This window comes from Hylobates moloch, unplaced genomic scaffold, assembly GCF_009828535.3.
Source record: "Hylobates moloch isolate HMO894 unplaced genomic scaffold, HMol_V3 SCAFFOLD_4, whole genome shotgun sequence".
NCBI lineage: Eukaryota > Metazoa > Chordata > Mammalia > Primates > Hylobatidae > Hylobates > Hylobates moloch.
Genome location: NW_026652279.1, coordinates 90,583,082 through 90,606,910, shown reverse-complemented (window position 1 = coordinate 90,606,910; position 23,829 = coordinate 90,583,082). Strand labels below are relative to the sequence as shown.

Below are 23,829 nucleotides of genomic sequence, written 5' to 3'. Positions count from 1 at the left end.
ATCCATTCTACCTTTGTAACCTGCAAAATGTCCCCAGATCTCAGACCAAGGAGATACTGGGGAAATGGCTCTGCAAAAATCCAGGAACAGGTTTTGGTTCTGGTTCTCCCATAGATTATAACACCTGGACAGATTGCTTGGGGCAGCTGCTTGAGAACTCTTGAAAAAGTAAATGGTAGCAGGTAGATTGTGGGAGAAAACCAGAATTCAAAAGTGTCATCAATTGACTGTGGATTTACCATGTTTACCCTCTGTATTCCCTGGACAGGACTCAAGGCAGCCTTTGTGACAGGGAAAGTTCCAGCATAAACCTTCTAGTTCAGGCTCACAGTGAGAGAAGAGTCTTCTGGCAGTGGCAGCCACAGCACGGAAGGCCCACAGCACAGAATATGCTGTCGAAGCGGGACCTTCCTCCTCAATCAAAGGAACCATGGTCCCAAGACCATGCTTTTTCTTTTCTCTGGGCTCCCACCACTTGGTCCTGGACAGGGGCAGAGTCACAATAGTGCACAGAAGAGCAGGGTGGTAAGGCTTCAGCTTTCTGGATGGATAGCCAAAAAGGTGAATCCTGGGAAACTAGAAAGTGCCAGGGAGATGGTACAGAGAAAGGAGCTTGGGAAAACAAACCCAGACAGTTATTTGCGGGCTTTTGGGCACACCCTTGAGCTATGTATTCTTGGATTTGATCACAAACATCATAACAGAGACTTTGAGAATTGAATTAACAGCTACATCGCTATCTAGGTCCCATCCTGACCATGAAATAATAGGCACCCAGGAGAAACGTGAACAGGACCACAGTGACTTTGAAAATAGAACTGACATTGCAACCACAACCACAGAAAGCTGATCAGAACTTGCAGTGTAAACCAATTATGTCAATTGCCTGCTAAAAAAAAAATAAGTAAATGAACAAACCTGTACAGGATTTAAACAAGACCTAGTGTCTTATAATATAATATTCAAAATGCTCGTGATATGCTCCAAAACTAGTCGGCATGTGAACCAGGAAAATCTCAACTCATGAAAGAAACGACAATCAATGGATGTCAATATGAAGAAAACACAAATGTGATAGTTATTTGACAAGAAATGAAAGCAACTATTATAAAAGTGCTCTAAGAAGTAAGAACCAACACTCGAGAAAGCTTTAGCAATGAGAATAAAGATTGAGAAAAATAAAAATTAAAAAAATTAAAAAAAAAAAACACCCAGAATTTCAGGGTCCTGTGAAACAATTCCCCAAAAGCCTAATATTTGTGTCATCAGAGCTCCAAAAGGACAGGAAAAAGTGTGGTACAGAAAAATACTCAAAAAATAAAGACTGGAAACTTCCCAAATTTGGCAAAAAGCACAAACCTATAGAAATTCAGTGAACTGCAAACAGGACAAACCCAGAGGAACCTATGCCCAAACACATTCTAATGAAACTGCTAAGAACCAAAACCGCCCCCAAAATATTAAAACAGTCAGAGAAAACCAACACACTATTTATAGAGGAACAATTAAATGACTGTGGAATTCTCATCTAAAACAATTGGAGGCAAGATGATAAAATGCTGAAAGAAAAAAAATTGTCACCCTAGAATTCTATATTCTAAGAAAATATCCTTCAGGAATGAAGGTGGAATAACAACATTATCAGATACATGAAAAATAAGAGAATTTTTGGCAGAAGTCATGCTGTAGAAGAATTACTAAAGAAAGATCTACAGACAGTTACCTCGTGTGAAAGAAGCTAGACTCAAAAGGTTATGTACTGTAATGATTTCATTTATATAGCAGTTTCAAAAATAAAAATTTGGCAACAGAGAGTAGATCAGTGGTTGCTTGGGGTCAGGGGTGGGATGAGGGTGTGATTAAAATGGGACAGCATGAAGACATTTTGGAGTGATGAAGCTGTTCTGCAACCTGATTCTCTACACTCATTAAAAGGTGTAGAATTCTGCACACACCCAAGGTCAATCTTGCTGCATGTTAATTTTTTTTAGGCCAATACACAAGAGATATTGCTCCCTAAGAACCTTCTAGTCTAAATAATACAGAATAATACTTCATCACCTTCCTTGGACACCTGCTTGTGAAGGTCATTGACAAGGCCAATGCCCGGTTGTTTCTGCTGCCCTTGAGTGCGCAGCTCACAGCTGAATTTACCCTCCCCACCTGCCCCACTGCCAGTTCAAGCTCAGAAAATATCACACATTTGAGCTGAACAATGAATAAGAAGTAAGGAGGCATTTTGTCGGACAGCCCTCTTCTACAAAATCTATAAAGCTCACCTCCCTTCACCCCTCCTGAGAAACAAAATAAGAAAAAAAAACATTGAACTTATGAAGACCAGGACTTATATATCTAGGTGTCACCTCATCATTGGAGCACCCACTTCTGAGTTTCCTTCCTAGCTGCTGCACCCCAAAATGTGCAGCAAAGCCCCAAAAGGCCCTGGAGCTCTACCTGCTGCACTACCCTACCACTCCACTGACGTCTAGAGTATTTCCCTTGCAGCAGATATCCTTTTGGTCAAAGTAATAATTGTCCTTTTGTATCAGGTGGTTGGTATTCTTATTTTCGCCTTTGGCAGACCGATAGGAGGAAAAGGGAATCGCATGTTTGCAGGAGAAGGGATAAAATAAAAATAAAACCTTAGACATTGCTCTAATACTGCAGTTTTGCATTGTTTAAAAACTGTCTTTGTGGCTGGGCGCGGTGGCTCGTTCCTGTAATCCCAGCACTTTGGGAGGCCAAGGTGGGAGGATCACAAGGTCAGGAGATCGAGAACATCCTGGCTAACATGGTGAAACCCCATCTTTACTCAAAATACACAAAAAATTAGCCAGGCATGGTGGTGGGCGCCTGTAGTCCCAGCTACTCGGAAGGCTGAGGCAGGAGATGGCATGAACCTGGGAGGCTGGAGCTTGCAGTGAGCCGAGATCACGCCACTCCAGCCTGGGCAACAGAGCAAGACTCCGTCTCAAAAAAAAACAAAACAAAACAAAACAAAACAAAACAAACTGTGTTTGTGTGACTCTTTCCCCCTTAAGGCAGGCATTATGCCTTACTCAGTTTTGTGTCTCCAGGGAACTGCACAGTGATAGACATGTGGAGGCACTCATAGAGATGTAGGTTGTAAATGAGTGAATGCATGCACCCATGGCTGAATAAATGAACCGTGTGACTGATACAATTCTATAAATACAGCAGATGCCCAAGTGGGTCTCTTGCCTCTGACAGCAGGCAAAGGTGGTGGTGATCCAGTGGCCTAGAGAGGGCAGGGTGCCAATGGAGGGCTCCAGTCTGGTAACAGGAAGGCAGGAGAATTGGGCCACAGCAGGCACCTCATCCCCCTGCCCCCCTGCCCCATGGATTGGCACAAGCAGTCCGTCTCTAGGCTGAGCGGAAGGAAAGAAATCACAACAGAAAACATAGTCCTGGTGAGACGCTCTAAAGTCAATATTCGAACCAAAACATCGCTCCTCTACCGTGTTTCCTGTTCCATGAGATGCTCCTTCAAATAGTGTCCTCTCCTCAAACACGTTTAAAAAACACTCTAGGCTGTGTCTCCTTCTTAAAGATGCACAATACATATTTGCTTATCAAATCCTCTGGAAAGCCCCAGAGTAAAGAAATGTTTAATTTTTTAATATATAGTTGAGGTAGAATGAACATATGCACAGGTCTTGTGTTCAGCTCAATAATATTTGAGAGTTTAATGCTCAGTTTACTGCTACCCAAAACAAGATGTAGAACATTTCCATCACCCCAGAAAGTTTCTCCATGCCCGATTCCAGCCAACCCACTGTCCTACTCAGAGACAACCACTGTCCTACTGCTCATCAGCATCATCTGCCTTTGCTTGTTCTTGGACTATGCCACATGTGTTTTTGTGTGGCTTGCTTCTTTTGCTCAGTGTGAGATATTTTAGTTGCGTCAATGCTGTTGTGTATATTAGTAGTTCTTTTTTTAATGTTGAGTTGTATTGCATTGTGTATGTAAATAAATTGTGATAGATTATATACATCTATATTGTAATATATAGAGAGATTATATATATATACATATCTCACAATTTGTTTATCCATTTTCCTGTTGATGGATATTTGGGTGGTTGCCAAGTTTTGACTATAATGAATAAGGCTGGTATGAACATTCTTATGTAAGTCTTTTTGTAGACATATGTTTTCATTTTTCTTGGGTAAACATGTAGAAGTGAAATTGCTGGACCATAGGGTATATATGTTCAATGTTATAAAAACTGCCAAACAGCTCTCCAAAGTGGTTGCACCTGTTTAACTTTTTAAACTTAGTATTTCCTTTGTTCATTTGACCACAGAGCCCCACAGATCTATAAAATGAGCAGGTTGGACTAGAGAGCTTTTAAGATTCTTTCCAGCTTTATGCAGTGAGAGAGGCCAAGGCATTCAGGAGTGGAGTTGATCAAGGTCAGGATTTGTCTTCTTTCATAAATCTTGTAGGCAAGAGCAAATGACACGAAACCCAGAATAAGCAAATGTTGGGAGTAGGAAGATAGAAAACATTGCTGAGTCCAGGGAGTAGAGAAGAGGTACTAACTAGCAGGTAGTCACCTGGACAGAAGCATGAAAGAGGAAATATTTAAGCCAGAAGGAATCTGAGATACCAGAGGTAGAAACAATTACAGCAGAAACCATGGTATTCAGAAGACTCTGGCAGTGTTTAAGAAGTTTCTTTGGCCCAGGGGAATCAATAATGATAAGACATTCAGAAAACTCTTCAAGACCACTGTTTTCAAAAAAGGGGGAGTTGTAGAGAGGATTTGGGGCACAACTGAAAATAAGGTACAGTAAAATTTTGTTCATTTTCATTCAATTTAGCAGGAATTTAAGTTTTAAATGACATATTACTGTTGGGATATAATTATCTGTGGATCTCTTGCATTTCTGTATTTGTTTTTGTTTTTGTTTTTGTTTTGAGGGAGGGTCTTGCTCTATCGCTCAGGCTGGAGTGTAGTGGCGAGATCTCGGCTCACTGAAACTTCCACCTTCCTGGTTCAAGCAATCCTCCCACCTCAGCCTCCTGAGTAGCTGGGATTACAGGCGTGCACCACCATGCCCTGCTAAATGTTGTATTGTTTGTTTGTTTGTTTTAGTAGAGACAGGGTTTCACCATGTTGCCCAGGCTGGTCTTGAACTCATGGGCTCAAGTGATCCACCTGCCTCAGCCTCCCAAAGTGCTGAGATTACAGGTGTGAGCCACCACACTGGGCTGCATTTCTGTATATTTTGAGTAGAAACACTGCCTGTCCTTTGCTCTGGACTATCTTTTGAAGGATGTTTCTGTAGTGAACAAACTTGAAAATACAGATCATATGTACCTTGGGAGCAAAGGGTAGGTTTGCCTACATCCTTGGAAGATAGAGATAACAAGTAATCCTGAAATCAAGGGCGTGCATGCTTAATGCCCTTTGTTCAGGTCCCCTAAGCTCAGAATTCCTGTCCTAAAATGCAACCCACTGCATTTGCATGTATAATCTGACCCTCTTCAATCACTCTTTTGAGATGTGGGGAGCCAGTATAAATTCTTTAAAGCATGCTGACAGTTTATCTCCTGCTATGGCTGTAGATAATAAACCGTCTCCCTGACTCAACAGTCTCACGTCTTTTCCCACTATCCATGAAACTAACTTGGAATAGCTAACTTGTTAGCTTGCAAGTGGGGTAAAATCTCAACCCCTTCAAAGTTCTTGACAATTACATATGAATTCTCAAATAAAAGCAAAAGTTCTTCCTTCACACAATTCCAAAGTCTAATTTGTCAACAAAAGGAATTCTAAAATCAGGAATTTAAAACAGGGGTTCAAGAAATTAAAGATTTCTCAACATGTTCTTCATTTTTAAACCTAACAGCTGTGGAGCAAGTATTTTCCTGCACTTTTTCAAAAGTTATTTTGCTGGTCCCAAAAAGATACTCCCTTTATTCCAGGAACCGACACAATTAAAACATCTCTCAGATCCTTGGAGAATCAAACTCAGTCACAGCTGCTGAGATCACTAGTATGGCCCAAGGGCATGGGCCTTCTGTGCTTCTTCAATTTCAAAGGTTGGCTGGCTCACTGCCCCAGCCTGCCCCATGGAAACCCTGAGCAAGGCATATCTCCTGCGTGGTTTCTGAAAGGCAGAAGATAAATGTCTATCCACAGTGAAAACAGTAGAGGAGCCCTTCAGCACATCTCTGGCCAGAAAGCTTAGGGTCGGTGGCAGGGCGCCCACACATTCAACTTGCCAGTAACAGTCCAGGGTCTTGTTCTGCATTTGCACAGAAAATTAGACAGTCATGGAAGTCAAAGAATGCAGATGACACTGTAGTTCCAACCCCACAGCCCATGTGTCACCTCCTTTGTTTCAGTCACTTCATGGATGTGATCTTTTGAAAATGATCTAAGTCACATGAAGGCTTCCCAGCCACTCCCAGCTTCACATAATTGTATCCTTTTCTAAAATCCTGACCTTCCCTTAACCCCTTTCTCTGCAATGCCAGCATCTCACCAGTCTCCGAAAAGCAATCCCCTTTCTATTCTGAATCAGTGATCCTCTTCTTCATCAGAACTGATTATTACCTTCAACCATTAAATCAGATGATTTCTTGAGATTCCTTCCAGATATAGTATCTATCAGTCAATGTCCTCCACTCACTTATTCACTCTCCTTAGAATACACGCATATTCAGAAAAAAAAAAAATGACATTGATCCTATCTATCTTCCCTCCTCTTCAAATACAGGTTCCTAAAGTGTCCAGTTTACAAGTCAATTCACTGCTGGATAATTTAATATGTGGCTTACTCTCTATATGCCACAGAGGCAGTGTGCTTAATAAGGTCCCTAAAGACCTCATTTCCAATCCATTGAGCATCTCCCCTCTCTCCTGCTCATTCTCTCTTATTCTAAGGGTGTGTGTGTGTGTGTGTGTGTGTGTGTGTGCATTGCACATGGTATTGCCTCAATTTTGTCCCCCCAAAAATTCATGTTGCATCCCTAATCCCCAATGTGACTGTATTTGGAGATAGGGCCTTTAAGGTGGTAACTAAGTTTAAATGAGATCATAAGGGTGGTGCCCTAATCCCACAGGACTGGTGTCCTTAGGAGAAGAAGGGACACCAGAGAGCTGTCTTTCTCTGCACATGTGTGCACACACACAGAGATAAGGCCATGTGAGGACAAGGCGAGAAGGCACTGTCAGGCAAGCCAGGAAGAGAGGCCTCACCAGAAACAAAATTTACTGGCACCTTGATATGGGACTTCTAGCCTACAGAACAGTGAGAAAATAAATTTCTGTTGTTTTAAGCCACCTGGTCAGTGGTATTTTTTATGACAGCCAGAGCTGACTAATGCAGCGTGCATGCCCTTTATTGGTTCTTAACCTTTTTATGCCTAGTAAACTATTAAAAGGTAGTATGCCTAGCAGACTGCATACAATATGCATTCTATTCTGTGTAGTATAGTCTACATAGTATGCAAAGCACACATAACATATTAGATAATTATAGAATGACAGCGCTGGAAGGAAAGGTCACTGTTAACAGCAGAGTGCTGGCTATTATCTGCAGAAAAAAGGAACAGAGAGCAAATGCATAAGTTGTCTTATTTATATTTCAAATAAGCTCTTCTTTCAGCTAACATGCTTATACCTTGTTTACTCACCATTAGTAGCCACTGATAAATATAACCATTTTAAATTTACATGCACAATTATATTTTGCAAAAAGGTCAGCCTTAGTCAGTATTTTCATACAGTACCACCTGGTATGGAGGAGGAAAGTGTGACTTAAGCTAATATTTAGTGCAAAAAGAGGGATGATTCATTAATGGCTCTTATTTCATGTTTCGGACATTGATTGGAGATTTTTGCTTAAGAACCAACCATTTTGAGGCAATTGGGAAAGTTTGAACATGGGTTCAGTCTTGAATAATATTAAAGAATTATTATTAATTTTGTTAGGTATGATAATGATATTGAGGTTATGAAAGAAAATGGAGAAACAGAACCACTTAGTGGAAAAGAAGAAAGAGGAAGAGAAGAAGAAAAAGAAAAAGGAAGAGGAGAAAAAAGGTGTAACTATAGCAAAATGTTGAGAACTTACATGGGGGAAGAGCACATGAGGTTTATTATATGATGTGTGTCTACTTTTGTGTGAGTTTGAAAATCTTCAACATCAAGTGCTTTTAGCCAGGTACAGTGGTGCAAACCTGTAGTCCCAGCTTCTCGGGAGGCTGAGGTGGGTGGATCACTTGAGCCCGGGGGTTTGAGACCAGCCTGACAACATAATGAGATCCCAACTCTGTCAGAAAAAACAAACAAACAAAAACAGCAAATATTCACTGAATGTCTGAAGCAGGAGTCAATCAGTTGCCTGTCATCAAGGGTAGATGGAAGGTTTGTGAGGCCTCAAGCTTTTACCATTTGGGGAGCCCTCCTTGAGAAAAACAATGAATGCACAATTCTCTTGGGAGGGGCCTGTTCTGGTGACAGGCTCACACACTTGCATTTCATCAGCTCCATAGTAAATCCACCTCTGTCAGCCATGGGTATGGCTTGGTTAGCCCAATGATTCTTCCTTTTTCAGCTTTTTCTTTTCTTTTTATTATGAACATTTCAAACAACCAAAAGTTAGAGCGTTTAAGACAATGATCTTTTATGCATCTGTCGTCCAGCTTCCACAACCATGAGTCCTTGGCTAGCTAGTCTTAATTCATCTGTAATGAATTAACCAGCCATTCCCCTCCATACATAAACTGTGTTATTTTAAAGCAAATCCCTAATATCATTTTATCTCTAAAATATTTCAGTATGCATCCTTAAAAGATAAGGACTCTTTCAAAAAACATACCACAATATCATTATCACACCTAAAAAAAAACATAATTCCTTAATCAGGCCAGTGTTTAAAATATATATTAGATTGTCCAGGAGTGAATTGACTTGTAAACTGGACACTTTAGGAACTTGTATTTGAAGAGGAGGGGAGATAGATAAGGTCAATGTCCATTTTTAAATTTCTTTAATTGCCTCAAATATTTTTCTACAGTTTGTTCAGATCAGGAACCAAATAAAATATGTATCACAACTGGTTGATATCTCTCTTAAATGTCTTTTAGTCTATAGGCTTGTCTTCCACATTTGTTATATTCCTGGCAATGTATTTGTTGAGGAAACTGGGTCATTTTGTCCTATAGGGTTTCCCACAGTCTGGTTCTTGCTAATTGCATTTCTGTGGTATCATTTAACATGTTCCTCTCCTTTACGTCCTGTAAATTGGTGGTTATATCTAGAAGCTTGATCGGATTCAGGTTTGATTTTTTGACACAAATTCATCAAAGGTGTGTACTTCTATGAAGGCACAAGATAAATGGTTGCTTTTTTTTTTTTTTTTTTTTTCAGGTGAGTAGCCACTGCTGATCGTTACTTTGACCCGTTATTTCCCAATTTTTTTTTTTTTTTTTTTTTTTAGATGTGAGTTCTGTCAGCAGGAGCAGGGATTACGTATATTGTAGGGTGCTCACCTGACTGGCTCCCAAGGCACTGGACTGTCAGAGGATCAGGGGTAGGGACAGCATGGACAAAGGGGACAAGAAGCAAGACTTGTCCTAAATGAGTTCATAGCATGGTTGGAGACACAGGACGTAAACACGCAGAAATAACAAAGATATGTCGTAAAGCCCTGCAAATAACTTAGGTAGCGATCCCTCTGAGAGCGCAGAGGATAAGGGAGCAATCCACTTGGGTAGTCGGGGAAGGACTTTAGCCCAGACACTGACTTTCTCCAGCGAAACACAATATCGTGTCTGGATGCCCAGTTACCAGTTGGCGTCCACCCTGGGCTTCCTGTTGCAAAACATCCAATCGATTTCTCCTCCACTGTGCATGTTGGACCAAAGGCTGCACAGCCAAGATTCTGACTCCCTCCTGGTTACATGCCCCCTTGTGGTATAACCACAAATTACAACAGATCTTCCAACCATGAAGATGGGGACAGCCATCAAACATTATCAGCAGGGTGGAGGTGTGGAAAGAAGAGCATCTGTAGCGGGTCCATTCTGTGTCCGGCACAGAGCTGGGCACATCTGTGTGTGTTAGCGCATTCTTACCTCCCAGAGCCCGATAATCGGCCAACATTTGTGGCCGATGCTACTAGGCATGGACCCAGTATCTGCATTCACCTCCTTCCTTTCTGACAAATCCCAATTTTGTTCACGGTGGCAAAGTGCCCCCTAATGCTTGCCTGTTCAGACTGGTAGCTAAGATGCTGGCCAGGGGGTTCTAGCTGGAAGTTGGCTGGAGATTTCTGGGAGTGGCTTTGCTTTCCTAGTATAGGAGCTTCCCCTTTTTCCCTTCCTGCCTGGAATGCAGAGTAAGGTGGGAGGTAGAGCAGCCATCGTGTGGCCACGAAGAGGCCAATGTGAAGACAAAAGCTTCACTTTGAGAAAGCAGCAGGAAGAAAGAAGCAACCTGAGTCGCAGATGTCCTCAGTACCCCCCCAAAATGCCTACCTCTGGATTTCCTGAGAAGTGTGAGAAAAAGACCTTACTTGGGTCCACCACCGTAGTCAGCTTTCTATTATACACAGCATAAACAGAATCCGTCTGATAGTTACCATCATGGTAGTTCGACTGATGTACTAAGATATGGATGTTCAGGTCGCTTAAGAAACTCCCTCAACTGGCCGGGTGCGGGGCTCACGCCTGTAATCCCAGCACTTCGGGAGGCCGAGGCAGGTGATCACCTGAGGTCAGGAGTTCGAGATCAGCCTGGCCAACATGGTGAACCCCTGTCTCTACTAAAAATACAAAAAAGTAGCCAGGCATGGTGGCATGCACCTGTAGTCCCAGCTACTTGGCAGGCTGAGGCAGGAGAATCACTTGAGCCCAGGGGCAGAGGCTGCAGTGAGTCAAGATCATGCCACTGCACTCCAGCCTGGGCAACAGAGTGAGACTCTGTCTTCAAAAAAAAAAAAAAAAATATATATATATATATATATAATATAAAGAAATTTGTGTGTATATATATAAAGAAATTTGTGTATATATATATGTACGTGTGTGTGTGTGTATGTATGTATATACTCCCTCAAATTCACACCACCACAATAGGGCACAGCTGGGGCTCAACACCACTTCCCATCAGCTTCTTCACCACCACCCCTCCCCTGTCGCCTGATGACAACATATATGCACCTTTTTCTGTCTCATGATACCTCTCACCTGGCAAGCCAGAAGGCTCTTTCTCGGGGGACTGGAGTCATCACACTCTTCTGCCAACCAGAGCCCAGGCTGCTGGCAATGAAGACATCATTCTTTCCTTCCCAGGCCAGTCCTCTTGAACACAGAGCAGTGGCAGCTGCTGGAAATCCCTTCTCCTCTCCAGTGCCTCCACTGCCTGCCCTTTCTACCACCTTGCCCATGTTTGGTCATATCCAGAACACCCCTGTTAAAATAGAGCATCTTACCCAGCAATTCCCCACAGGTGTTCCACAAAACCCTAGTCCCAGGGGAAGTGACTTTGTATCGCTGGATTTAACTGAGACTAAGATGCACAAGCTTTTCACATCTGAAATTAGGATGTTTGTTACAATTGACGTATATTATCAACAGCCATTTTCCCATGCTTTAACCTATCAGAAATCATGTCTCACAGACATTGGCCTCTTAGCTTTATTAGAATGGTGCTTGAAAATAAAGGAGTTCCATGGTCAAATACATTTGGAAAATAATGGAACAAACTAAATCAATAAACCTTTGCAATGCAGATCTTCTCAAAGCCTTTAACATGCTAAAGTGCCTCTCCAAGAGATTTGCTAAGATTATTTGGCCATGGAATTCTCCTTTTTGTAGAGTGCCTCATAGTACTAGTGTAATATGGAACGCAAATTAAGAAACTTTGCCGTTATATTCTGGGATAATTGACCAAATTTGCCAACCAACCAGCTGTCTTCTGGAAGAAAGCTCCAAGAAAGCTGCAGAAGACATAATACAAGAAGCTGACAAGTCTGAAGCATAGTCCTTTAGTGGAAAGTTCAGAGGCCTCACACAGGCACCACCACCTGCTGAGTCACTGGAAAACACAGCAGATACCTTTGGGGGAATAATGAAAAGTGGAACATGCAATGTTGTTAAGTTTCTCCCACTTTTTATTGGCAGCCAAGCCTACAAGCCTTCATCCAGCCCAAAGAAACAAGAGTATGACTAGGGCCGTGCCTTCTTAATGCTTAGATACTATGTCTGACCCCCAGAACCTACAACGACATCACTGGTCTCCCAGATACAAACACATCTTATATGACCCTGGTAATACTGAAAGGGGAGAGCATTCGTAGAGAATTTGTAGTGCTGCTTAAACTCTCCAGGTGATTCCAATATTCAGACAAAATTGAGGCCCATAGTTTAAGGCTCTGACTTGATGAAGCAGCGTTTAAACTGTGACAGCTGGGGAAAGATACATTTCATTGTTTTGGTCATCCTAGCCATGGGTGACAAAGGCCAAAATGGTAGTGATAGTGAAAATGGAGATCAAGATGGAGATAAGAAATGTTTTTTTTTTTTTTTGAGACGAGTCTCGCTGTGTCCCCCGGGTTGGAGTGCAGTGGCGCGATCTCAGCTCACTGCAAGCTCCGTCTCCTGGGTTCACGCCATTCTCCTGCCTCAGCCTCCCAAGTAGCTGGGACTACAGCGCCCACCAACACACCCGGCTAATTTTTTGTATTTTTGGTAGAAACGGGGTTTCACCATGTTAGCCAAGATGGTCTCGATCTCCTGACCTCGTGATCTGCCCGTCTCAGCCTCCCAAAGGGATACAATCTCTGAGGAGAGGTTCAGAATAACTCAGGTTTTGAGAAGTTTGGCAGAATGACATACCATGAAGAAACGGGACAGTGAGGAGCAGAGGCCAGGGTTTTGAAGGGAAGATGGTTATTTGAGTTTCTACATTGTGCTCTAGCCTTTAGAAGGATGTCCTAGTAGAAATGTCCAGAAGGCAGTTGGAGATGTGGGCTGAATTTTAGAGGGCAGAGCTAAACATTTGGAAGTGATCTGTATCCTGGTGATGTTTGAAGCTTTGGGAGTTTAAAGATTGTCTTCCCTGCAACGCGATACTGTTTGGAATACTGCACATTTATAACTGCTGGACTCAGCGTGAAGGATGTGAAGTTCCTGTTCTGCCTCTGCCACTTACCAGTGTGTGACCTGAAACATGACACTCTGCCTTCTCAGCCTCAGTTTCCTTAACTGGAAAGCAGACGTAATCATACCAGCCTCGCTGGGCATTTGTGAATATTAGTTAAGAAAATCCTTGTCAAGTGCTTGGCATAATGCCTGATGCTGAACATGGCCTCCAGCCTTGTCAAGTCTAACGTCCCTCGCCCCACCCCACGCAACTCCCAAGCAGGCCGTGATAGAAGTCCACTTCTCTTCTGTGCCAAGAGTGACTCTAGCAACAAGCAATCGATTTGCACTCATCTCAATGGTATGTGTAGATCAAATCTTGGCAGACCAATTTAATTTCCTTTGATGATAGATAGGCCATGTAGATAAAGAATGAGCAAGAGATGTAATCTCTCTGTGCTGGAATCTGACCTTAGATTCCATCACAAATGACTTTTCATCAATTAGATAGAAGGAAATAAGAGAGACTCTCTCTGTCTTAAGTGCAAGCACCAAGAGCTGAATAATATCACCCAAAAGGCAGCCTATCAATGACTCAGCCTCCACCTGGGGACATCCTGTATGACCTTACTCATGTCAGAGAGGACCCCATACTGAACATCTCTCTCTTTACCCCAACAATATCATAACCAAGAATGTGCTAATTAAGGTCAGATGACACCAAGTTGTCAAGCATTCGTCTCAGGTAGGAATAGAGCCAAAATAGCATTAACTGACAGTTCATAAAGAGTGAGGTGCAATAGGAACAAGTTTAACATTAAAAAAAAATCTATGTAGACAAAAAGAAGAATATATGTTGACTCATTCACTAAACTAGTAACCAGTGTCACCCAGAGTTGTAGCCAGATAAGGAATGCTCAAGAATAGCCGGGTACCTGGACACCCCTGATAAGTTTAACTCATATCAGAGAAGGCAACAAGAAGGCAGAGGAAAAGGGAAGGAGAGACAGAATGAGAAAGAGATCAGGGAAGAGAAGATAGGCAATTGCGATGTTGCTGTTGTTGTTGAATGTGTTCAGAGTGGAAGATGCTAGTCCACTGGAATTCAAGTTCACTTATACGGGCAACAAATAATTTATTGAGCATGCACTGTGTGCCAAGCACTGTATCCAGTGCTAGGGATATAGCAGTGAGTGGAACATTCAGGATCCTGCCATGACGTGGTCTTCTTCCTCTACCCAACTTCCAAGGGTTGAGGAGCCCATTACGAGTCCTTAGATGGCTTCTCATTTCCGTCTGCACCCACTGCTTGTATGATCTCATCCACTACCACAGCTTTCCATACCATTCATCTGTGACGCCTTGCGAATTCAGACTTCCATCCCATCTTCAAGTGGCCAGTTGTCTAGTTGTCCTCTCAACGAACCACAAACTTGGTCCATCCAAAGCAGTATCTTGATTCTTCCCTCCCCCTGCCCAAACCTCTTCCTTCTCCCATCTCTCCCACCTCCACACATGGTACCTAACATGGCCAAAACAGGGGAGTTGTCCTGGACTCCCACATCCCACGTTCTGTTGATTCTAATTTTCCAGAATTCGAATTGCGTCCTACAGCCAAAAAACAGCAGTTTCTTCTTAATTATTTTGCATTCTAAATATTGCTGCAAACAGGACTAGAGCAGACACCCCCTTCATCCTATGCTGTACCCCCTTCCCACCCTCCAACTGTGACCTTGGCTGAACCAGCCCTACCACTATCAAGCCAACAAGAAGACTGCAGAAAGAGAGGGGTTTTGGGGGGTTTATTGCCTTTGCAGCAAGGACTAAGCACTCACGAGGAACGTTACTGCCTCCCTCACTCTGGGTAAAGTAAAGAGATGAATCCCAAAGTGATGAGAGGCTCGAAAGCCAGGGTCAGCAAACTTTTTCTGTGAAGGGCCAGATGGCAAATACTTTAGGATTTGCTGTCATACAGTGCCCGCCACAACTACTCAGTACTGCCATTGTAGCGTGAAGGCAGCCGCAGACAGTAGCGAATGAGACAGAAATAAATGAGCAAGGCTGTCTTCCAGTAAGACTTTATTTATGGACACTTACATTTGAATTTCATGTGATTTTTCACATATCACGAAATAGTATTCTTCTCTTGATTTTTTTTCAACTACTTAAAATAGGTAAAAACTATTCTTAGCTCACGGGTTAAACAAAAACAGGCAGCAGGCCAGTCCTGGCCACTGGCCATACTTTGCAAACTCTTAATCTAGGAGAGCCACTCACAGACAATGCAGGGCCAGAAAGGGCCAATGACATCTCACTTCCCAGTAGACCCCTGATAAGCTGCAGAACTGCAGGCCCCTTCTGGAATGGAGCTAAGGACGATGAGAACATCGTGTGTTCTCTGGAGGCTGGGGACACAGGGAGCCTATGGCCGGGGCCTGCTGCTTAGCTGGAAGCTTCTGAAGGCAGGATGACTCAGTGGAGCAGGCCCTGATGCAAGAGGAACAGGACTCATTTGCACTCATAACTATCTCTCAAAAATATTATAAAACTGTGTCTCCTAAACTTCAGCTCTGTCTGCAGTAAATTTAAACGGTTGCAACATTGTTGCGGGTGATTTACTGGGGTGGTAAGCTTTTGTATGTTTTTTGGGAGGTTCCTTTTAAATTTCTACTACCTTTGCTATCATTTTTAAGGAGTTACTCAGATGACAGAATGTTAAGCGCTGATAGTGGCTAACAAGGGAGGCTGCAGAAAGTCTGTGCTGGGATCTTTAAAACCGTGGTCAACTGCCATCTGTTTTGGGGGTTTTAAGGTGAGCCCAGCATGCGTCAAGGGGCTAGGTGGGTCACCACTCAAGTCTCCTCCATCTTCCTAATTCCAGGATACGAGAGGAAACAGATGCGCGTTGGGGAGAGTAATGAGAAAGAGCAACTCTGCTTTCCTTTTCTCCAACAACAGAAACAGTGAATATTAACTCCCCAAATCCCTGTGTAACACTGAGTACCCAGCCAAAGAAGTTTCCTTTGAAATTGCATCTGTCCGTCTAAGAGGGTCTACAAAGCCTGCATTTTAACGCTGAACTAATTCCAGTTACTTGAGCTGCTGTTGCTGCTAAAAGATGTTTGAAGAGGAGGAGGAAAAGCCATCTTGATATGATAAGGATTTGTCACTTGCTGCAAAGAAGGCACGGGATTTTTTTTTTTCCCTGTAAAAGGGGTAGTCAGAGTTGGGAGCTTGTCCCTGTCTTCTTGGCCCAGATTCCCAGAGGAAACACAAACAGACTTTTTCAGGTCACAGGTTTCTCCGCATCAGGTGGCTCCAGAGTCTCGCTCAGTTTCTATAAATCAGGCCATTTCTCTCCAACTTATGAGTCTCCTAGCACTGGACATTCTGGAAATCCAAATGAAATTGACAAATTCGGTTGATGTCATAGCAAATTCAATGCACCTTGCTCTCTTCAGGCTGATCTCAAATCACTGGATTGAGAAGAGCTAAAATCTAGCTTTTGTTTTTAAAAATTAGACTGTATAAACTGATTTAAAAAAAAAAACACAGGAATAGATATTATTTAAGATTTTCTATTCCCTGCACCCCCTACCCCACCTCCGCTGCCAGATTTTTGTGGCCATCACCTTTTCGTGACCAATTTTATTCCCACAGTGCAAGCAGAAGATTTGCAGTTTTGTGATGCCTTTTAGTTTTTTAGTGCAACGTCATGATCAGTCAAGACGTCCAGATAAATTGCTTAACAGAGAGGCAGTAGAGATGCCGCTGACATAACCACCCAGCTGAGAAAGTCTTCCTTCACTCACTCTCTTCTGCCTGGACAGACACATGTGGTTTACAGTTGCTCTCATTTCCATTTACCAGAAACAGATTTGCAAATGTTTTCTTTTAAACTGGATTCCCTTCTCACCATTGTAATCTCAATAATTATGAAAAGAGAAGTATAGAAAATGAGCAGCATTGCTTTTTATCTCATCACCACTCACTGAGCACCTACTGCATACTCGCCTCCAAGCAGGCGTCCCCTCCCTAACAACAGCACAAGCAGACATTATTCATCCATTTTCACAGCTATGTAAACTAAGCTTTAGGAAGTTCAATAACTTGCCTGGGCTCATACTTCTGGTATGAAGTGGGGCTTGGCTTCCAGCCCAGCTCCGTCTGCCTCCAGCGCCTTTCTCTGCACCGTTCAGCAACGCCTGGCTACAGAACATGCCCAGTGTGGCCAAGCATTTTCCATGACTGTCCCTGGAGCACATTAATCACCTCCTGACGTGAACCTCTTTGAGAAGGTGAGCCTTTTCCAAAATCAATACTTTTCATTGTAGTTACGCAATTATGACCTAAAAGAAAATTTTCACCATGATACTGAAAGCCACCAGCTTCACATAAACACCAAACGTGCTGTAACTGAGGAGGTGAGGGGCGAATCCTTGTCACACATTTCCTGGAGGTCAGGTCAATCCACCTGTGAGCCCAAAATCATGCTGGCAGAAGGAAGAAGCGAGATGATTTTTAATTGTTATGAAGTGTGCTGGTAACTTAAGTTGTTCTGTATTTCCATCCTTGTTTTGAAACAAAGCTGAAGCTCTCTCTGTCTCTCTGTCTCTCTGCTTTCCCCACCAATTGGACTAAAGGTTTCTCCTCAAACAGTTTCTTCTTGGCTTCCATATGACATCAGGTCTTTCTTAAATAAAAGCAAAAAATGCAGGAAAAAAAAGAAAAAAAATTCAAAGATAGGATGCCACTCTCTTTCACAGCGATTAGTAGTTTTATATTTCCTTCCAGTCTTGTTGATGTGGATTTAACTAGTACATATTTTTAAATGCTAAAAATTGTATGTATTTCTTTTTATACCTCACATTATATCATAAACATATATGTTTCTATATAACCTTTATATGACTAATTACATCATAAACATATTTGTATGTTTCTATATAACCTTTACTCATTTAACAACTGTATAATATTCCTTCAAGCTGATATACCCCAGTTTCTTAAACTATTTCTCTTATGTTAAGGGTTTGTAGTGTTTCCCTAATATTAATAATGTTTTGTTCTCACCTAGGTCTTAGAAAAAAAAATAAGTACTGTTAATAAACTTTTTTGGTGTATATACCCTTTTCCCTTTCACTGGAATTTTTATTTAAGCTAAATTGTCAGAAGTATAATTACAGGGCCAAGAGATTTGAATATTTTATGTTTGATCTTTCTTACATCCTGAACACATACATATTATTTTCAACATTCTTCCTGTCATCTTCTAAGCATAATCTGGGAGAAACAGTCAATTCATTTCTTCATTTCTCTCACCCTTGACTGGGCATTGGATTACAGTAGAGCTTGCTCACCCTCAAAGCTGCTGCCAATTTCTTCCTTCCTTTCCTCCTCTCCTCTGCTCTCCTCTCCTCTCCTCTCCTCTCCTCTCCTCTCCTCTCCTCTCCTCTCCTCTCCTCTCTTCTCCTCTCCTTTCTTCCTGCCTTCTCTTCTCTTCTCTTCTTACCTTTTCTTTCTGACAGGGTCTTGCTCTGTTGCTCAGGCTGGAATACAGTTGTACAATCATAGCTCACTCCAGCCTCAACCTCCCAGGCTCAAGGGATCCTCCCAATTCAACCTCCTGAGTAGTTAGGACTACAGGTGCACAGCAACACACCCAGCTAATTTTTGTATTTTTTGTAGAGACAAGAACCCACTATGTTGACCAGGCTAGACTCAAACTTCTGGGCTCAAGTGATCCTCCAGCCTCAGCCTCCCAAAGTGCTGGGATTACAGGTGTGAGCCATTGCGCCTGGCCAGCTGCTGCCAATTTTTGAATGTAAGCTAGACTTCTTGAAAATTCCCTATGTTTCCCATATAAATAGGAGGCCAGAAAGATTTTTAAAAAATTACTACTCAGTGCTGGCAAGGGTACAAGGAAATAGGCACTAATAAATTTCAGTGAGTATAGACTGGTACAATCTTTCTGGAAGGCAGTTTGGTAGTATGTGGGAATGCATTTAAAATGTATATATGCTTTAGGCCAGGCGCAGTGGCTCACACCTGTAATCCCAGCACTTTGGGAGATCAAGGCAGGCGGATCACCTGAGGTCAAGAGTTAGAGATCAGCCTGGCCAACGTGGCAAAACCCCATCTCTACTAAAAATATAAAATTAGCCAGGCATGATGGTGGGTGCCTGTAATCCCAGCTACTCAGGAGGCTGAGGCAGGAGAATCGCTTGAATCTGGGAGGCAGAGGTTGCTGAGCAGAGCTGAGAGCACATCACTGCACTATAACCTGGGCAACAGAGAGAGACTCCGTCTCAAAAAATAAAATGAAATAAATAAAATAAAATGTATATATGCTTTAGTCCAACCATTCTATTTTAATAATTTATCATAAGAAGGAAAGTCAAGGTAGGTACAAATATTTGCTACAAGCATATTCTTTTTAGCAATCCTTATAATAGCAAAAATAAAAACAAATTTAATCCAACGAAAGGGGACTGGCTTAAGAAATTATGACACATCTGTATAATGGGTACCATGCAACCATTTAAAATTATAATTGCAGATGACAAGATATATTAGTCACATAAACACAGGCTCATAATATATGTAATGAAAAAAGTCATACAATAGCACTTATTATATTATCTATTTGTGTAAAATATATATACCTAGATAGGAGTATGATATGCTGCAGTTAACAGTACTTGTATCTGGATGGTGGAATCATTGGTGGTGAATAGTTTTGCCTTTTTATCTTTTACACCACAGGTATTTTGTGTTTATAATAAGAAAGAAAGCTTATTTTTTTCTCATTTATAACAGTTTCAAAAGCTTACAAGTGCACAAAAATGTTTCCTGCCGCCTCCACCAAGATGGAACAGGGACAAGAAGAACTGATCTGCGTCATCCTCTAGATTCTGTGTGCGCTTCCTGATCCATGCCTCCAAATAACAAGGGTTACAAGCATGAAGCAATGAATGTAGGCAAAATCCTTTCTATAGCTAATTCAAAATACCAGTAACCCCAGTCTAGCAAAGGAAGTGAGAATGCCCCAACCACTCTAATCAGGGACATGGACAGTTCTCCCAGCAGAAGTAATAAGGGCCTCCTCTTGAGTCAAGAAGATACTATCTTCCATCTGAATCCACAAAATGAATCCACGAAAGCTCTAATAGCTAATTTTTCCTTTCATTAAAATAAAACAGGTGGTACAGTAAGTAAAGAGCTTATCAATTGCACATTAAACTAGAGGTAATGGGTACTGTACTCTCTGTATTAGGTTTTCTATTGCTGTGTAACAAATTACCCCAAAACACAGTAGCTTGCCACAGCAAATGTGTGTGATCTCTCACAGCATCTGAGGGTCTGGAAACTAGTAAGGTGGGGCTGACTCAGGGGCTCTCACAAGGTTGCTGTCAAGTCAGGGCGGCAGTCACCTGAAGGCTTGACTGGGGCTGGAGGAGCCACTTCCAAGTGTGCTCACAGTGTCCATGGCTTCAGGCCCTCACTGGCTGTTGGCTAGAGTCCCCATGGCCTCTCCATAGACTGTCTGCATGTCCTTTTGACATGATAGCTGGCTTGAGAATTAGTGATCTGATAGATGAGGGGAGAGAGAGAGAGACGGAGAACATGAGAACTAATCCTAAAAATAAACTCCACTGGGTTCTGCTGTATCCTATTGGTCACATAGATCAACCCTGCCACAAAGTGGGAAGGGACTACACCAAGGGTGAACACCAGGAGGTGGGGACCATCACAGGCCATCTTGAAGGTCACTGACCACATTCCCCAATCAAAGGCCTGCCTCACCAACACAGCCCACCACCACTACCTCAGCCAGAGAACTGGGGACTCAGGAACTTAAAGCCATCTCAAAGAAATACAGTTGGGAGAACATGGTTGCAAATGAGTGCACAAAAGCTCTAATAGCTAATTTTTCCTTTCATTAAAATAAAACAGGTGGTACAGTAAGTAAAAGAGCTTATCAATTGCACATTAAACTAGAGGTAACGGGTACTGTATGATTAATTTCCATTTCATTGCGCTTTGCTTACTAGAAACTTTCAGATTTCCCTGGCAGCAGTTTCAAGGAGATTCTGATAAACTTATTTTGCTTAGATGCAGACACTGTGCACACTGAGAAGGCTTTTTCTCTGTGTCTGGTCCTATGTGCAGCGTTAGCGTGGCTGTCATAGATTTGCTCTGAGTCTTGCTCTGGCTATTGTCCTAAAGGCACAATTTTGGCCAAATGTAGTTTACTACTTGGTTAAGGGAAAGTGATGTGGGGAGAAATTACAGTCCCGCAAGGCCTAACATCGAGGGATTTAAAGCTTTAACAACTGCCCATGCCTACTTCATTCCAGAGCTCATCAGAGAACACCCAGCATAGGACCTGGGCTCTGCGGGCCCTCCCACCTCCCTTAGCTCCTGTGCTACCCAGCCCTTGCAGTACAAGCTGTACCTGTTGTCAACCTCCACTCACCACACCTACCCCAAGCGCAGACCACATTAACCTCCATGGCCACAGCTTCCTCTTCACCTCCTTTTGCCCTTTCTAGCTTCCAGCTAACTAAAAAAATTATTACCAACAAGGTCAACTGACAGTCTCCATATACTTGCCTCTAAATTTTGGAAAGTAATTGCTGTAGTTTGATTATGGTTTATTTGACCCCAATAAATTTCATATTGAAATTTGATCCCCAATGTGGTGACGTTAGGAGGTGGGGCTTAATAGGAAGTATTTTGGGTCATGGAGGCAGATCCCTCATGAATGGCTTGGTGCTGACTTCTTGGTAACGAGTGAGATCTCATTTTCTTAGTTCCCGGAGGGGCTAGTTGTTAAATAAAAAGCCCAGTACCTCTCCTCTCTCTCTTGCTCTGTCTCTCACCCCGTGATCTCTACATACGAGCTTCCCTTTGCCTCTTGCCATGAGTAGAAGCAGCCTGAGGCCCTCCCCAGAGGCAGATGCTGGTGCCATGCTTCTTGTACAGCCTGCAGAACTGTGAGCCAAATAAATCTCTTTTCCTCATAAATTACCCAGCCTCAGATTTTTCTTTACAGCAACACAAACGGACCAAGACAGTAACCAAAGGTATCAGGTGAAGTGGAGTGGAAGAATTCATGTGACTTTTTGTATTTTTCCAGTGACTTAGTAAGGTTGCTTAACCTCAGGGATGACAGAAGAATATTTTCTAGACCTGTTAAGTAAATGAATGAAGAGTTGGGGAAGGATAAATTTAAGTCTACTAGCCCTGTTTGACAAAATAAAAAGTTGGCAGCTCTATGATGTCCTCCCCACCCCCATCCCATCCAAAAAAATCATAATAATCTGGCCTGTGAAATCATACAGTTAGGAGACCCCCAGCTGAAGTCACGAATGTCATCATATTGTTCATATTGTTAGTTCCATGACTGCTGTCCTGCCTCTTGAGGTCAGAATATGAAGTAATGCCTGTCAACACAAAGATGTCCACATTGTCACTACATACTGTGCTGTAGTTGCATTAGGAGGCTTGGGCCAAGTAACAAGAGATGGAGAAGAATCTTATGTGTGTGACACAGAGTGTATTCCGAAGTGGAAGAAGGGTTGGGGCATGGTGGTGTGCACCTGTTGCCCCAGCTACTCAGGAGGCTGAAGTGGGAGGATCACATGAGCCCAGGAGTTCAAGGCTGCAGTGGGCTATGATTGTGCCACTGCATTCCAGCCTGGGTGACAGAGCAAGACCCCCAACTCAAAAAAAAAAAGTGGAAGAAGGGTTGTATTGTGGGGAAAGTTTACCTGCTTAAAGATTTGACACTGACTGGGGTAAGTCCAAGGGACCCAGTGGTGAACTCCCCTATCCTGGTCAACTTGATACAGGTGGCAGCTGGATAATGTGGTATATAAACCCTAAATTACTCAGGACACTCCCAGTAGCCTAGTGGCAAAAGCTGAACTCAGGCTAGTTTAGATAACAGGGTCAGGGATTGAAGTCAAGGATTTGAATGCCATCAGAATTCTTCTTCTTTTTTTTTTTTTTTTTTTTTTTGAGACACAGTCTCACTCTGTCCCCCAGGCTGGAGTGCAGTGGCACAATCTCAGCTCACTGCAGCCTCTGCCTCCTGGGTTCAAGTGATTCTCATGTCTCAGCCTCCCTCCTGAGTAGCTGGGATTACAGGCATGCGCCACCACACCTGGCTAATTTTTTTGTATTTTTGTAGAGACAGGGTTTCACCATGTTGGCCAAGCTGTTCTCAAACTCCTGGCCTCAAGTGATCCGCCCACCTTGGCCTCCAAAAGTGCTGAGATTACAGGCGTGAACCACCACACCCAGCCTCCCCATCATAATCTCTGCTTTTCTCTTTGCATGTAGATTTCATTCTCTCCTCCTACAGAGGGCTTTCTTCACAGAGCAGTAGACATGGCAGCCCACCTCACCGGGGAAACAGCTGAATGACTCTGTGACCAAGGAAGAAAGGGTTCTTCTGCTAGCTCCAGCTAGGAGAACCCTGGTTTAGGACTCTGCTGGGTGCCAGGTCCATCCCTACACTAATTCCCATAGCCAAGAGGCCAGCCGTGTTACTAAAAGATGGAGCAGAAATGCAAGACAATAGCCCCTAAAAGCACAAGGACTTAGAGCTGGACAGCCTTTGGTTCAAACCACTCACTAGCTGTGTCTTTGTGAAACTTACTTAGACTTTCTAGGCTTTACTTTCTTTATCTG

At 42.7% G+C, this 23,829-nt stretch overlaps 1 long non-coding RNA gene across 1 annotated transcript in view; it reads left to right on the top strand.

The window, feature by feature from the left end:
- The window catches only part of LOC131383286 (uncharacterized), a 102,623-nt gene extending 82,356 nt beyond the window's left edge, over positions 1-20,267 (top strand). The window contains exon 4 of the long non-coding RNA XR_009213194.1: positions 19,948-20,267. This is a non-coding gene — a long non-coding RNA (uncharacterized LOC131383286). The remainder of the gene's footprint in view (positions 1-19,947) is intronic.
- The last annotated feature ends 3,562 nt before the right edge of the window (positions 20,268-23,829 follow it).